This window comes from Portunus trituberculatus, chromosome 7, assembly GCF_017591435.1.
Source record: "Portunus trituberculatus isolate SZX2019 chromosome 7, ASM1759143v1, whole genome shotgun sequence".
NCBI classification, from domain to species: Eukaryota; Metazoa; Arthropoda; class Malacostraca; order Decapoda; family Portunidae; genus Portunus; species Portunus trituberculatus.
In genome coordinates this window covers 3,396,084-3,414,043 of record NC_059261.1, presented here as the reverse complement: position 1 = coordinate 3,414,043, position 17,960 = coordinate 3,396,084, and the positions used below count along the sequence as shown (strand labels likewise).

Genomic DNA, 17,960 nt, shown 5'->3' with positions numbered 1-17,960 from the left:
GAAATTTCATACAACCAAACAACCAAGCAACACAAGAAGGATTAAGAAACATTATGGTGTATAAACAGAAAATTAACACATTACTAGTATAGGTGGATGTAAGAAAGGCAATGAGGCCAGATGGAGTGTCAGGATGGACACTGACAGAATGTAGAGAACAACTGGTGGAATCAATTTGGGATGTTATCAGCAGCTCTCTAATGGAAGGGAAGGTACCAAAGGAATGGAAAAGAGCAAATATAGTCCTGATATACAAAGGAGGAAAAAAAGATTGAGTAACTAAATTATAAACCATTGTCAGTGACTAGTGTTGTGGGAAAGATCTGTGAAATTGTTATCAAAGTAAAATGGTTAGAATATCTGGAGGAAAATGAAATAATAAATAACTTCCAATTTGGATTCAGGAAAGGAAAATCATGCATAACAAATTTACTAAGCTTTTACACAAGAGTAATAGATGAAGTACAAGGGAGAGGTGGATGGGTTGACGCAGTGTATTTAGATATTAAAAAGGCTTTCCATAGAGTACCACATAGACAACTTCTATGGAAAATAGAATTAACACATGGGAGGCATACAGGGAAATAATCTTACACTAGATGACAGACTACTTAACAGATAGGGAAATGAGGACAATGATAAAGACACCCCATCAAGCTGGAACACAGTTACCAGTGAAGTGATTATACAAGACACCCTGACTCCAGAAAGACACAAACAGGTTATTTGCTTCAATATACAAGACACTAACAAATATCAGGGTGACATTCAATTACATGGATAAGAGTATGATGAAAAAGATCATAAAATTCATAACCACTATAATAAGACCTAGACTAGAATATGCAACAGTGATGTGTTCACCACACAGACAGAAAGGTTATCAGGAAACTATAAATAATCCAAAGGACCACTACAAAGATGATGTCAGAAATAAAGAATCTTCCTTATGAAGAAAGACTGAAGGAAACAGAACTACCAACTTTGAAGGATAGACAGGAAAGAGGAGATCTAATGACAACGTACAAGTTAATAAACCACATGGAAAAGATAGAGACAAGAACTGGTATCACTGATGGAGGATGGAGACAGACAAACAAGATGACATTAAGATAATGGAAAGTTAGTATTTGAGTAATATCAACCTCTTCAGTACTGGGACGCATTTGGACCGTGAGTTTGAGTATGATTAGACAATTCTATTTACATTAGGAAAGGTCTGTGGAGGTCAGGAGATCAATGGCCAGGGTCTTCACTGTTTTAATTATCACACAAGTTTCTGAAGCTGTATGAAATCGCCAAATAGTAGGCAGAATGAATATAAAAACATGTCATAGCACTGAAGGAGTTAAAAGTTTAGTTTCTGCATAGGACAGTGGACATCTGGAGCAGCTTGAGTGAAGAAATTGTAGCAGCAGAAAGTGTGCACAAATTTAAGGAAAAGTTGGATAAAAGTAGATATGAAGACAGGTCACTATAAGCCCCACTCGAACCCTGTAATAGAAAGAAAATAAAGGAAAGCAGGAAACACATACACACAGAATAATAATAATAACAATAATAATAATAATAATAATAATAATAATAATAATAATAATAATAATAATAGTAATACAACCAAAGCAAATCACTCTCTCTCTCTCTCTCTCTCTCTCCCTCCAATCACACACACAGTTTGACATGAAAATCTTGTACTGTTTACAAAAATTGGTTAAGATTAAATCATATACAATTATCAATCAGTCGTTTTCTTGTCTCAAATATCTTTTTCTCTACATCTATCAGTCATTCCTTTCTATTAAATCTATCTATCTATTCTGTTCTTCCCTTTTACCTCTTACTACCACAATACTTCCAACACTAAACAACAACCTCCTTCACAACCTGCTGGCAACACCTCACAGTACCATGCAGCCTTCAATACTGGACATCAACCCTCTTTACAATCTTACAACCATCTTCTAATACACACACACACATATACACACCTTTTTTGCACCCTACTATCACATCACAATCTTGCAACCTCCTACGAATACTGCATAGCAACCCTTTTTACAAGCAGCTACCAACGCTTCACAGAATCTAGCATCCACACTTTCATGTAAAGGTGGTGGAGTGTCATCACCCACACACTATTCACTATTCATTATTGAGGCCTTCTGAAGACACAGCTCAGTTGTAGCAAGACTGCCAAGTGATGGTGGACTCTCCCATGGGTAAGGATGGCCTAGATGTACTTATTACACTAGCTATTGCAGTGACAGTCATCAAAAAGAGACCATGAAGAGGAGGAAGAGGAGAGTATGGACCAAGGAGTGGTTGCTGAAAAGTGATGGAGTGACAGATATGAATTTACTGAAGGGGTTGAGACTACAGCCACAATATAGGTTCAATTGTCTCTGGATGGATCAACACACCTTTTTGACACTGCTGTCTCTTTTAAGTCCTTTCAGCAAAAAGTAAGCGATGAATGTTCAAGGCCACATCACCTCATGACAGGCTGACTGATTCCATTTCTTTCTGCAAGCAAATCCTATTCTGTACTATAATTTTTTCCCTTTTACTTTTATCCAAATAGTCTTTTGATTTGATTTTCCAGATATACAGATTTCCCTTACAAATTCCATCTGAAAGCACCACTCTTCTTTCATGAAGCAGAGGGTGCTTGGTGCGGCACATGCATCTTTAGTGCGCTGCCCAGTGCTGTACTGAGTGATGTGGCTTCAGGTGCCATTACACGCTCACTTCTGCCTAAACGTGTATGGAACTCTTTACACTCCCAATACTATGCACCAATCTCTTTTACAACCTGGTAGCTCATCACACAACCTTATAACCACCTTCTAATACACACACACACACCTTTTTACAACCTGCCGACACATCACAGTACCTTACACCCTCAATACTGAACAGCAACCCTCCTTACAAGTAGCTAGCAATGTCTCACACAATCTTGCAGCCATACTTTCTTCTCATACACATCAGCAGCACCAGCACCAGCAGGGCATTAGTCAGCAGGGACACCACCACCACCACAACCATTCTAGTTAGTCACACCACACAGTTATGACACCCACGAATGCAAGAGTTAACCATCACCACCACTCACCCCTATCCAGTCCACCCCCAGCATCTCCACACACCCTTATCCAACTCACCAATACAAGGCACTACCACCACACCATCTCTCTCTCCTCTTACTAAGCACCTCCTCCTTATCTGTGCTGCGTTTTAAATTGAGCAGTGTCAGGCCAAGCTGCATCCTGGAGTCCTCAGTGTTGGTGGAGGCCTTGAGGGAGGAAACATAAGCAGTGTCGCCAGTCTCCACACACTCCTCCTTGTTGTACAGGTGTAACAGGGACAGGTGAGGGGCACACATCACCTGTTTTGTGGTGTTTGGTTAGGTTAGGGCAGGTCTGTTTGCTTAGGTTAGGGTATATTATGTAAAGTTTGGTTATGATTTTGTTTGTGTTTGTTTGGTTTGGTTAGAAAAATTGTGCTTTCTTTCTCTTTTTCACAGTAATGCACTCTCTCTCTCTCTCTCTCTCTCTCTCTCTCTCTCTCTCAAGATAACATTCTTTTCTCACATTCTCTCAACTAACATTCTCCCTCACACTCTCCTACTAATATCCATTCTTTCTCTCATTAATGCATTTTCTCTCTCTCTCTCTCTCTCTCTCTCAGCAACACAATATGCCTGAATTTACCCACAACACCCCATAACACTAAAAAGAAAAAAATGAAAAATAAAAAATAAAATCACAACAGACCACTCCAAAAAACACTTAAAATATACTTCAAAACACTTAAAATATACTTCAAAACACTTAAAATACACTTCATAACACTTCAAATACACTTCAAAACACTTCAAAACACTTAAAATACACTTCAAAACCCACCCAAAAAACTAAAAGTATTTTTGAAAACCCCAAAAAAAACACTGAAATCACAAAATACACTTCAAAACCCACCTGAAAAACTAAAACTATCTTTGAAAACCCCAAAAGAAACCCTGAAAACACCCCAAAACACTCACAAAATAACCTTAAACATCCCTTAAATCACCCTTCAAAATTTCCCAACCCTCAAACTAACCCACAACCTCAAATACCCTTAAAACATCCACCCAGTAGAATAAAAAAAACTATTTCCTTCCATAACACTCCATAAATAGAATAGAATAAAAAAAAAAAAAAAAAAAAAAATCCATTTCACCTCAGAGTACCTAAAAAAAAATCCCATTCAGAGCCACAAACAATAAAATAACCCCCACAACATCCCAAACACCTAATAAAATACCCAATAAACATTATTTCACCCAAGAACACCTCAAAGAATCCCCTTCAGAACCCCAAACCCTAAAACAATCCCAAAATATTCCTACACCACCCAATACAATCCCAAAAGAATATTATTTCACCCCAGAACACCTCAAAAACTCATCTTCTGAACCCCAAAACACTAAAATAACACCAAAATATTCTTAAACCACTCAATAGAATAAACCCCATCCATTTCTCCCCAAAAAAACTCAATCACCTTCAGAACCCCAAAACTTCAAAACAACCCCAAAATGTTCATAAACCACCCAATAGAATAATAAAAAAAAAAAAAAAAACTTTTACCACAGAACACCTCATAGAAATCCCTTCAGAACACCAAAACACCCCAAAACACCCACCTTCAAATATTCGTTAAGTCAGGAACTGCTGGTAAAGGGCTTCATTCTCCCCTTTCCCTGATGTCCATGTAGTTCTCAAGTAAGCCCCAGCTGCCTCATGGTCACCCCTGGACACACAGCTCATGTTGAACCTAAACTACTCTCCAGAAGCCTGTGTCCTCCCCAATCCTTAGCTGGTCAGGAACAGTCAGAATCTTCAGGTCTTGCAGTAGGTACACCAGTTCAGTTCTAGAAAGAGAGCACCATTGGGTAGTGCACTTGTTGGAGGGAAGACTTTAAGGTTCGTGGGTTTTCAAGGGAATTTCAGTGTCTTTCACAGGGTTTAAGGAAATTCTTAGTGAGAAGACTACTGAATTGTTGACCTGTGTGGAAAATGTCTGGATTTTTAGGGTTAACTTGGAGCTGTTTCACCCCTTCAATATTGGGGCACATTTTTACCTCAAGATTTGCTTACAATTAAACCATTTTCTTGACATTAGGGAGGATCTATGGACCTGAGAAGATTAATGGCTAGAGTCTTCACTATTTTAAAGCCCTAAATGAGTTTCTAAAACTGTAAAAAAGCACCAAATAGGAAGCAAAGTGAATATGGATATGTCATGTTACTGAAAGGATTAAGGGTTTTTCAGGGCTTTTTTGGGCTTTTTTTTGAGCTTTTAAGATGATAGTGTTTCTAAGGTTCATAAGGAAAATTTTTGTTTTAAGTTTCAAGTAAATTTTTAGTTTTAGGAGTTTTTTGGAGGTTTTTAAGGAGTATCACAGTATTTATTAGGGTTCTTAAGGCCAATTTGGATTTATAAGGAAATTTTAGTGTTTATATAACTACTACTACTACTACTACTAGCTACTATTGAATAACACACACACACACACACACACACACACAAGAGACACGGTTGAGGGCGGACGCACTGGCGCAGTTCCGATGATCAGCTGATCTTCACTACACCTGTTGTATAGTATTTACAGTGGCCTGGGCAGGTAGTGTGGACTCATAAGACCGAGGCTTTTTTTCTTTCTTCATGAAATCAATTATTAAGGAATAATGAGTGAAAAAGATATTCCATCCAAATGCAGACATGAGAATAGAGAAGGGGCTGATGATGACTATGTTGGTGAGGGAGAACAGCGTGTTCAAGGGTTGACGACGACTACGTCACTACTTAAGAGAGTGTTCAATATTGAATGTAAACTAGATAAACTGATAAAGGAGAATATGGAAATGAAAGAGAATGAAGAACAAGAAATGGAGTTTATAAGACTGAGAGAAAGGATAAGAAAAGTGGAAAAAAATGAAGCTAGGCTAAGAGCTGAAAACGAAGAACTAAAAAAGGAAGTAGCTAACTACAAAAAGCAGATGGAAGAAGGACTCGGTAAAGCCGAGAAAGAAAAGGAGAAGCTAAAAGATCTAGCAAACAAGGAAGAGGAAAGAGTACAGAACGTGATTAAAAAAGAAGTACAAGCATGGAGAGTCCAAGATAAGAAAGATAAGGCTGATTTTCAGGAGGTGATTCAAGAACAACTTAAATAAAAAGAAGAAAATATGACAAACAAAATGATAGGAGTCCTCAAGACAAAAGAAAATCTAGTTAGAGAAATTGCAGAAAAAAGAAGAGTGTAGTCGTATTTGGAATAAAAGAAAAATATAAAATATAGACCAAAAAGAGAAAAAGAAGAAATGAAATCAGTCAAAGACCTACTGAAGAATCTAAACAATGAAGATAGGCAGAACTTGGAAGAGGAAGTAGAAGAAATAAACAGAATGGGACCATATCAAGAAGGAAAAATGAGACCAATTAAAATATTACTAAAATCACAAGCAGCAACAGAAGAAATATTATATAGAACAACAAAACTCAGAGAAACAGAAGGCTGCAAGGATATCTATATAAAGAAAAATAGAAATGAGGAGGAAAGGAAGAGATACAATGAACTGGCAGCAGCAGTAAGGGAAAAGAATAATGAAAGGTCAGAAGAGGAAAAAGGCATTTTTTTGGAGAATTCTAGGAGACAGGATAAGGAAATGGTATATAAACGAGAAGGAAGAGAAAAAAGTGGAACAAGTTTAACTAAAATGATAAAGGCAAGAGACTAAAAATGATGTATACGAACATAGACGGGGTTTTATCAAGTAAATTAGAATTAAGAGATTACATAAAGAAAGAAAATCCAGATATTGTATGCCTGGCTGAAACAAAACTAAATGAGGCAATCAAAATAGTCTTGGATAATAGGTATAATGTATGGAGAAGAGACAGAGTGGGTAAAGGAGGAGGAGGAGTCATGATAATGTTAAGGAAGGAGATAGTGATAAACCAAGTGGAATGTGGGAAGGAAAAGCAGAAGTATTGTATATTAAGATGCATATTAATAAAAAGAGTTAACAATCATTGTAACATATGTGCCACCAAAACAAATTCATGGACCAATCAAGAATATAAAGACATGATAGATGACACAATAAGGAGTCTAATGAGAATCGTTAAAGAAAGGAGAAAAGTGATATTAGTAGGAGATTTCAACTGTAAAGAAGTGGACTGGGAAAATTATGAAAGTGGTATGGGGAAGAAGCCTGGGAGAAAGATTCTGAACCTAATGATAGACAATATGATGGACCAGAGAGTAAAGGAATGCACAAGATTCAGAGGAAACGACGAGCGGCGAGATTGGACCTAATTTTTACAAGGGTATACAAATGAATGATGATATAAGTGCCCATTGGGAAAGAGTGACCATGTAATATTAGAAATAGATATAGAAGAGGAAAGGAAGATAGAGACGATTCATACAAAGGAGACCGATTAAATTACAGAAAGGCTGATATTGAGAATCTCAAGAACTATTTTAAAAATGTAAACTGGGAGGAGATGGAAAACTCAGAGACGATGCAAGAGAATATAACTTATTTTTGGAAATATACAAAACAGGAGTCAGGAATATGTCCCAAAATATAGACCTAAAGAAGAAGGAAAGAAAGATTGGTTTAATGCAAGGTGTGCTAGGGCAAAGGAGAAAAGAGATGGAGCATGGAAAAGGTGGAGGAGAAATAGAAATCCAACAAATAAGGAAAACTTCAAGGCAGCGAGAAATGAATATGTTAAGGTGAGGAAGGAAGAGGAAAAGAACTTTGAAAAGGACATTGTCAAAAAGTAAGGAGCAACCAAAATTGTTCTATAGATTCATAAATGGAAAAATTAGGCAAAAAGAAACAATAGAAAGGTTAAAAGGAGAGAACGGGATGGTGGAAGACCCAAAAAGTATGGCAAAACTATTAAATAATAAATTCCAGGAGGTCTTTACTAGAGAATCCAAATTTGAAAGGCCACACGGTAATAGAGAGACAGTCTATATGAAAGAGATTAAAGTAACCAAGCTTGAAATAAAAGAAGTAATGAAGGAAATGGATGAAGAGAAGGCAATGGGACCAGATGAAATCTCAGGCAGAATACTGAATGAATGTAGGGAAGAACTAGCAAGTCTTATATATACATCATAAAATGCTCAACAGAAAATGGAACAGTACCAGTAGAATGGAAAAGAGATGAGGTGGTTCCCATATATAAGAGCAGAAGGAAGGAAGAACCTTTAAATTACAGACCGGTATCACTAACTAGTGTAATATGCAAGATGTGTGAAAGAATAATAAAGAAACAATGGATCGAGTTCCTTGAAGACAACAAATTAATATCAAATAGCCAATTTGGTTTTAGAAAATGACGGTCGTGTGTAACTAATTTATTGAGTTTCTATTCTAGAATAGTTGATAGAGTACAAGAGAGAGAGGATGGGTTGACTGTATTTATTTGGATTTAAAAAGGCGTTTGACAAAGTGCCACACGCAAGATTACTATGGAAGTTAGAGGAGAAGGGTGGCTTAAAAGGAAGCACATTGAGATGGATAGAAAATTATTTGAGGGGGAGAGAAATAAGGACGGTAGTTAAAGATATGAAGTCCAAGTGGAGAGCAGTAGAAAGCGGAGTGCCACAGGGTCAGTATTGGCACCAATACTTTTCCTCATTTATATTAACGACATGCCAGAAGGAGTGAACAGCTACATAAATCTGTTTGCAGATGATATGAAACTGTGCAGAGTTATAAAGCAAAAGAGGATTGTGAAATACTGCAAGAAGACCTAAATAAGATCTGGGAATGGAGCAAAAGTGGGAAATGGAATTCAATGTGAACAAAAGCCATGTCATGGAAATGGGAAAGAGTGAAAGACGACCTGTGGGAATCTATAAGATGGGAGATGGAGTAGAACTGGAGAAAGTAAAAAAGGAAAAGGACTTAGGAGTGACAATGGAAGAAAACAATCAACCAGTAAGCCATATTGATAGAATTTTTAGAGAAACATATAATTTGCTAAGGAATATTGGAGTAGCATTTCACCACATGGACAAAGAAATGATGAAGAAATTGATAAGTACTTTAATAAGACCCAGATTGGAATATGCAGGAGTAGTGTGGACCCCTTATAAAAAGAAACACATAAGGAAATTGGAGAGACTACAAAAAATGGCTACAAGAATGGTTCCAGAATTTGAAGGGATGACATATGAGGAGAGACTAAAGGCTATGGATCTACCAACCCTGGAACAAAGAAGGGAGAGAGGAGACCTGATACAAGTTTTTAAATTGATCAACGGAATGGACCAAGTGGATAATGAGAAACTGATCCTGAGAGAAGAATATGACATTCGAAGCACAAGATCGCATAGTAAAAAGCTGAGAAAAGGAAGATGTCTGAGAGATGTTAAAAAATATAGTTTCCCGCAAAGAAGTACTGGGACGTGGAACAGTTTAAATGAAGAAGTAGTGTCTGCAACGAGTGTGCATACTTTTAAAGTAAGATTGGATAAGTGTAGATATGGAGACAGGGCCACACGAGCATAAAGCCCAGGCCCTGTAAAACTACAACTAGGTAAACTAGGTAATACACAGTAAAAAAAAAACTGAGGAAGGGAAAATGTCTGAGATGTTAAAAAATATAGTTTCCTGCAAGGATGTGTTGAGACTTGGAACAGTTTGAGTGAGGAAGAGGTGTCAGCAACGAGTGTGCATAGTTTTAAAGAAAAATTGGATAAATGTAGATATGGAGACGGGGCCACACCAGCGTAAAGCCCAGGCCCTGTAAAACTACAATTAGGTAAATACAACTAGGTAAATACACACACACTCACAATGGTCCGATTGAAGTTAGGGAAGCTTGCCATTTGAGATGCTATTATGTGTTGCTAGATTTACATTTGTGTTGAAGTAGGTGACTGTCAGTGTGAGGTGGGGGTTGTGTGGCAGAATGGTGGTGGCAAGGTGGTGGAAAAATGTAGTGTACTTGTCTAAATGTTATTTCAGCATTATGACTATGAGGATGGCCTGTTTGAGGGTGTTTGGTGGGGCAGTTCAAGTTTGTTTTGGGGGCCGCCTTAAGTGAGTTTGGGGAGGTTTAGTGTTTTTTGGGTGATTTGAGTGTGTTTGAAGGTTTTAGGGAAAAAATTTAAATGAGTTTTATAGATACTTTTTTTTCATCCATTTAATCTTATTTATTATCTATATCACTCATTCTTTATCCTAGTCTTCCTCCTCCTCTTCCTTTAATTCTCCTCTTCATTCTTTTATCCTTCCTCTCATCTTTCTCCTCATCTAATTCTTATCTTCCTCCTACATTCTCCTCCTATTCCTCTTTCCTCTTCCTAAATCTAACACCTTTCTTTTCCATCATCTTCCTTTTCTTCCTCTTTTTATTTCTCATCTTTCTTTAATTCTTCTTTTCCTTATGTATTTCCATCATCCTCTTCTTCCTTAAATTCTCTTCATTTTTTTTTATCTTCCTCCATATCTCCCTCCATATGTTACCTCCACACTTCTCCCTCACAGACCTTTCTCCATCCCTCCACCACATCACAACTCTCTACCACACTTACTGCTCTACAAAAACTCAATTATTTACTAATCTCACATTTTTTTTTCTCCACTTCTAATTTTTCCTCTAAATTTCTCTCTATATGTTACCTCCACACTTCTCTAACTCAGACCTTTCTCCATCTTTCCTCTACCTCTCCACCACACCATAACACCCTATCAACCTTAGAACCAGACAAAAATTTTATTTAATTATCCCATACATAATTTCACCCCATTAGAATATATACACGGGAATACTTAGCCTACCATACGTAGAGGTAATTTATACATATACATACTCATCTATATATCTGAGCTTCCCCTCCTTCAGTATTCATGTATGTGTATGGTCCCTGTGAATAGGTATATGTACATATATAGTTGATCTTGATTTTGTCTTATTTCAATAATGATAAAAATAGTTGATCATCATAATTTTCATTCAATGTCCACATTTTCCCATTTAGGGTGGGGTTGAATGGGCGATGACCATTTTCCACAACTGGCAATCTTGTGCCATATGTTTTATTCCCAACAAATTCATATCCTCGATCACACACTCCCTCCCTCTTTTTTCTTTGGCCTTCCTACTGGCCATCAGCCAATCCTCACCACCTTCACCTCATTCAACACTCCCCTCTACCCTTCTCATGTGTCCAAACTATCTCAATCTTCTCTTCCTTAGCTCAACTGAAAGATCTTTAACTCCACACATCTCCACCACTTCACAGCCACCTCCTCACTCCTGCTATGTATCTCAGCATCTTGTGGTCACGGCTACATAGAATATCTGTCAATCTGTTTGTCAGTGCCCATGTTTCTGCTCCGTACTGAAGAGCAGATCTGACACAGGCTTTGTATACCTTTCCCCTGATCCTCAGTTCTATGCTGCAATTTACCAATAAACTGACAATTTCTCACCATATTCCCCATGCAGCTGCTACTCTCGGCCTCACTGCTCTCTCTGCACCCGCTTCACAGTCTAACATATCTCCCAAGTAATAGGACTTTTGTACTTCCTCCAGCACACCTCCACTCCCAACCACATTTTCAAACTGTGTGCCAGAGAGTGGACAGCGACAGCGAGTGCTTGTGAGGGGTGAAGACATTGGCGTCCTGCATTTATTTTTTTACTAGTGTTTACTTTTATACTGTGGGGTTATTTTTTGATAAAGTGGAAAAGCTCAAAGGAAGATGGTGACTGACTGTGGAGTGAGTGGTGAAGGCAGTGACGCAGTGAGTGTTGTGTTTACGTATTCTTTGTTTTGTTGTTTTCTCATTATTTTTTTTGCTTTCTCTTATTATTTCTTGCTTTCCCCTTTATTTCAAATACACTTCTAGTATTTAGAATGGTAAATAATAAAAACATGTTAATTTAGCCAAGTAAATAGAATATTTTGTACAAATTTTTTTTTAAGCACATCCCGCATCCCCCCTATTATCTATTGTTTCTTATGAGAATTACAAGTTTGTTTTATGTGAATTTTGATATACGCGATGCCTCTTGGAACACATCTATCGCGTAAATCGAGTTACCTGTATAAGATAGTAAATGATATTGAAAAGATAGACAAAGAAGACCTGATGCTGTTGATAGAAGATGGAAAGACAAGAGGACATGAAAAGATCAGGATGAGGCAGTGTACAAAGGATATTGGAAAATGCAGTTTTCTACGCAGAACGGTGGAAAAATGGAATGCATTGGATAATGAAATTGTTACAGCATAAAGTGTGCATAACTTTAAAGAAAAACTAGATAAATGGAGATATGGAGACAGGATACTAAGAGCCCTGCTCGAACCCTGTACAATACAACTAGGTAAATACAACTTGGTACACACACACACACATACACACACACACACTGCCAACACCACTGCTGCAGCCATCACCACCATTGCCATTACTACTTTGCCTTCATCACACCAAAACCTAGATTAACAAATAGACACAAAACCAAACAAACACACATATTGTGAAATACTACAGGAAGACTTAAACAAGATCTGGAAATGGAGCAAAAAATGGGAGATGGAATTCAATGTGGACAAAAGCCATGTCATGGAAATGGGAAAAAGTGAAAGACGACCCATGGGAATCTATAAGATGGGAGATGGAGTAGAACTAGAAAAAGTAAAAAAGGAAAAGGACTTGGGAGTGACAATGGAAGAAAATAATCAACTGGTAAGCCATATTGATAGAATTTTCAGAGAGATGTATAATTTGCTAAGGAATATTGGAGTAGCATTTCACTATATGGACAAGGAAATGATGAAGAAATTGATAAGTACTAAAATAAGACCTAGATTGGAATATGCAGTTGTGTGGACTCCCCATAAAAAGAAACACATAAGAAAATTAGAGAGACTACAAAAAATGGCTACAAGAATGGTTCCAGAATTTAAAGGGATGACATATGAGGAGAGACTAAAGGCTATGGATCTACCAACCTTGGAGCAGAGAAGAGAGAGAGGGGATCTGATACAAGTTTATAAATTGATTAATGGAATGGATGAAGTGGATAATGAGAAACTGATCCTGAGAGAAGAATATGACTTTAGAAGCACAAGATCGCATAGTAAGAAACTAAGGAAGGGACGATGTCTGAGAGATGTTAAAAAATTTAGTTTTCCGCAAAGATGTGTTGAGACTTGGAACAGTTTGAGTGAGGAAGTGGTGTCAGCAAAGAGTGTACATAGTTTTAAAGAAAAATTGGATAAGTGTAGATATGGAGACGGGACCACACGAGCATAAAGCCCAGGCCCTGTAAAACTACAACTAGGTAAATACACACACACCTAAATAATATCTGGGAATGGAGTAAAAGTGGGAAATGGAATTCAATGTGGACAAAAGCCATGTCATGGAAATGGGAAAGAGTGAAAGACAACCCATGGGAATCTATAAGATGGGAGATGGAGTAGAACTTGAGAAAGTATAAAAAGGAAAAGGACTTAGGAGTGACGATGGAAGAAAACAATCAACCGGTAAGCCATATTGATAGAATTTTCAGAGAGACGTATAATTTGCTAAGGAATATTGGAGTAGCATTTCACTACATGGACAAAGAAATGATGAAGAAATTGATAAGTACTATAATAAGACCCAGATTGGAATATGCAGGAGTAATGTGGACCCCTCACAAAAAGAAACACATAAGGAAGTTGGAGAGACTACAAAAAAATGGCTACAAGAATGGTTCCAGAATTTGAAGGGATGACATATGAGGAGAGACTAAAGGCTATGGATCTACCAACCCTGGAACAGAGAAGGGAGAGAGGGGATCTGATACAAGTTTATAAATTGATCAACGGAATGGACCAAGTAGATAATGAGAAACTGATCATGAGAAAAGAATATGACATCCGAAGCACAAGATTGTACAGTAAAAAGCTGAGAAAGGGAAGATGTCTGAGAGATGTTAAAAAATATAGTTTCCCATAAAGATGTGTTGAGACGTGGAACAGTTTGAGTGAAAAAGTCATGTCAGCAAAGAGTGTGCATAGTTTTAAAGAAAAATTGGATAAGTGTAGATATGGAGATGGGACCACACGAGCATAAAGCCCAGGCCCTGTAAAACTACAACTAGGTAAATACAACTAGGTAAACACACACACACACACAAATTAAAAGTAATAGAAGACCTACATGGGAATATAAAATGGGAAAAAGATTATAAAGAAAAGAAGAGAAGAGAAAGACCTGGGAGTAATTATACAAGATGCTCTGACTCCAGAAATACATATAAATGGATTATTTGCTTCAACATACAAGACACTAATGAACATCAGGGTAGCTTTCAATTACATGGATAAAAGTATGATAAGACATAGACTAGAATATGCAGCAGTGGTATGGTCACCATATAGGCAGAAAGATATTGAGAAACTAGAAAGGATACAAAGGGCTGCTACAAAGATGGTCCTTGAAATAAAAGATCTTCCTATGAAGAGGGACTGAAAGAGATGGAGCTACCAACTTTGACGGATAGACGGGAAACAGAAGACCTAATAACGATGCATAAGTTAGTAAACCGTATGGAGAAGATAGATAGACAAGACCTGGTACAGTGGAACCATGCGTGCTTTGGGGTCCGAGGGGTCTCCAAGCGCACGGGTTCGAATCCTGTCCACGGTCCAAGTGTGGGTTGAGCTTCCTCACTTGGGGCAACGGTTTCCTAGCTGGTAGGCTTTGAGATAGGAGGTACCCCAAAAAGTATTCCCTTTAGCCCATAAATCCCCATGAAAAGCCTACATGGTATAAATAAAAAGAGCAGGGAGACAGAGAAACAAGAAGACATTCCAAGAAAGTCATAAAAAAATCAGTGTCATAGGACTATCAAGAAGTTCAGTTTTCCACATAGGACAGTAGACAGTGGATTAAGTGAAGAGATTGTAACAACAGAAAGTGTGCACAAATTTAAGAAGTTAGATAAATGTAGATATGGAGACAGGTCACTATGAGCACCGCTCGAACCCACACACACATACACACACACACACACACACACACACACACACACACACACACACACACACACACACACACACACAATTTGAATAAACAGCTCAGGAGTGAGATGATGAAGGTGAAAAAGCACAATGATAAGGTTCAGCAGTTAGTTAAGGTGGTTGAGGAGAAACAGTCTGTGTGGATTAAGCAGAAGGAAGGAAATGAAGAATCCTTAAAGAAAATCATAGAGGAGCAGCAGAAAGAGAAGCAAGGAATTACAGATAAGGTAATCAGTGTAATTAAGGAAAAGAAGAAACTGGTAAGGGACCCGGTGGATAAGGTAAAGTGTGTGGTGGTGTTTGGGGTAAGGGAAGAGAAGATAGTCAATAGATCTGAGAGAGAAGCAATGAAAAAGGAGAAAATTGAGAATATATTAATGACAGTTGCAGAGGAGGGAAATCAGACAATAATTTTGGTGGAGGAATTCCATAGGATTGCGAAATTTGAGGAACAGAAGGAAAGACCTTTAAAAATAAAGTTCGCAACTCAAGTACAAGCAGAAGTATTGAATGGGTCATGGAAGTTAGCTGGAAATGATGAATAAAAAATGTATGGATCAACAAAGATTTGGATGAGGAGGAGAGAACTAGAGTAAAGGAATTGGTCACAGAGGCTCAGCAAAAAAACTATATGAGGATGGAAGAAGAAAAGGAACAGTTTTACTGGGCAGTCAGAGACCTAAGGTTGAGAAAGAAATTTATCAGGAGGTAAGCAAAATTTTTTATACTAAAGTTAATGGATTGATGTCGAAAATGTTAGAGATTGAGGAGTTCCTAGCAAGAGTTAGGCCTGATATTTTAGTATTGTGTGAAACAAAGTGGAAAATACCGGACGTTGGAAATGGATATTATGACATATGGTTGAAAAACAGATGTGGTAAGGGAGGAGGTGGAGTGATGATATTAACAAGGAAAAGTGTTAGAGTGGACAAAGTGGAAATAAGTAAAAACAATTCTGAGTTTGTGCAGGTTGAAGTGAAGAATGGAAATGGAAAGTCAATGATATGCAGAGGTTTACGTACCACCACTGACAAATGCATGGACAAGAAATGAGCATGAGGCTTTGTTGAAAGATACAATAAATGAGATGGAAAAGATTGTATCACAAGACAAGGATGTATTAGTCATTAGAGATTTTAATTGCAAAGAAATCAATTGGGAGGAAGGAATTTTTCAAGGAGGAGAGAATTCATGGAGCAATAAACTGATGAATTGGGCTGTTGATAATCTAATGACACAATGGACTGACTGTGAAACTAGAATAAATGGGAAGGATAAACCATCCAGATTGGACTTGTTCACCAGTGATGAAGAGATCATAGAAAAAATTAATTATGAATGTCCAGTAGGAAAAAGCGATCACATACTAGTTGAAACAAGTCTAAGTACAGAAATATTAAAAATAGATGAGGGGTACAAAATAGAAAGATATAGATATAATAAAGCAAATTTTGAAGAAATAAGATGATACTTTGAGGCTGTGAGCTGGAAATGTTTTGAAGATGAAAAGGGTTTGCAGGAGAAATGGAACAAGTTTATCAAGATAAATAATACTGCAGTGGAGAAATATGTACTGAAGGGAAAAAAAACTGTAAAAAAGGGAAGGAGTGGTACAATGCTATATGTGAAAGGGCTAGACAATGCAAGACATGTGCATGGAATAGATGGAGGAAAATGCAAATGCAAAGCAGATGGAAAGATTATGTTGATGCTAGAAATGAATGTGTGAGAATTATGAGGGTTGAAAAACAGAACTATGAGAAGAATATAATGGACAAATGTAAAAGTAACCTAAAACTGTTTTATAGACATATAAATGGAAAAATAAAGAAAAGAGAGGGTATAATTGGCCTGAGGGTTGATGAAAAACTACGTATATGAAGAAGTACAAGAAATGGCTGAGGTGATGAATGAAAGATTTCAAACAGTCTTTACTGAAGAAGGAGATTTTGACTTTGCAGATAATGAATTGGATGGATACAGATAATGAATTGGATGGATAAAAACTAATTGGAATAGAGGTAAATCAGGAAGATGTTATGAGACTGATGGAGAATCTAGAAGTAAATAAGGCACCTGGTCCAGATGGAATTTCAAATTAGATACTGAAAGAATGTAGGGAACAGTTGGCAGAGAAGATTCATAGCCTGGTGAAGACATCATTGTTGCAAGGGAAAGTACCGAAGGACTGGAAAAGATCAAACATTGTACCCATATATAAAGGTGGTAGTCGGGAAGACCCTTTAAATTATAGACCAGTATCACTGACGAGTGTAGTGGGGAAGCTGTGTGAGAAAATTATTAAAGACGCCTGGATGGAACACCTAGAAAGCAGCAATATGCTGACAAACTGTCAGTTTGGTTTCAGAAGAGGAAGGTCATGCTCCTCAAATTTGTTGTCATTTTATTCAAAAGTAATAGATGCTGTACAGGAAAGGGATGGCTGGGTTGACAGTGTCTACCTAGATTTAAAAAAAGCTTTTGACAAGGTACCACACAAAATGCCACTATGGAAGATTAACAACAATGGAAGAGTTGGAGGACAATTATTGGAATGGATGAAGGATTACCTTAATGAGAGGGAAATGAGAACAGTGAACAGTAGTTCTTCCTGGCTAAAGGTCACTAGTGGAGTACCTCAAAGATCGGTGTTAGGACCAGTCATGTTCGGCATCTATGTGAATGACCTGCCTGAAGGAATTGAGAGTCATCAATTTGTTGGTGGACGATGCCAAGATAAATGAGGAGAGTGAAAAATGTAAATGACTGTATGAAACTGCAAGAGGACCTTGATAAAATTGGTAGATGGAGTAGAACTTGGCAAATGGAATTCAATCTGAATAAGTGTAAAGTCATG

General features: G+C 37.5%; 1 protein-coding gene across 2 annotated transcripts in view; it reads right to left on the bottom strand.

Annotated features, from left to right (window-relative positions):
* The window catches only part of LOC123498026 (activating signal cointegrator 1 complex subunit 2 homolog), a 37,269-nt gene that overhangs the window by 6,987 nt on the left and 12,322 nt on the right, over positions 1 to 17,960 (bottom strand). Inside the window, exons 3-4 of one of the 2 annotated variants that reach the window (XR_006672621.1) lie at positions 4,691 to 4,918; positions 3,165 to 3,388 (exon numbers count right to left, since the gene is read on the bottom strand). The gene's annotated coding sequence lies outside the window, so the exon portion shown is untranslated. The remainder of the gene's footprint in view (positions 1 to 3,164; positions 3,389 to 4,690; positions 4,919 to 17,960) is intronic. The other variant, XR_006672622.1, reaches the window with a different exon arrangement.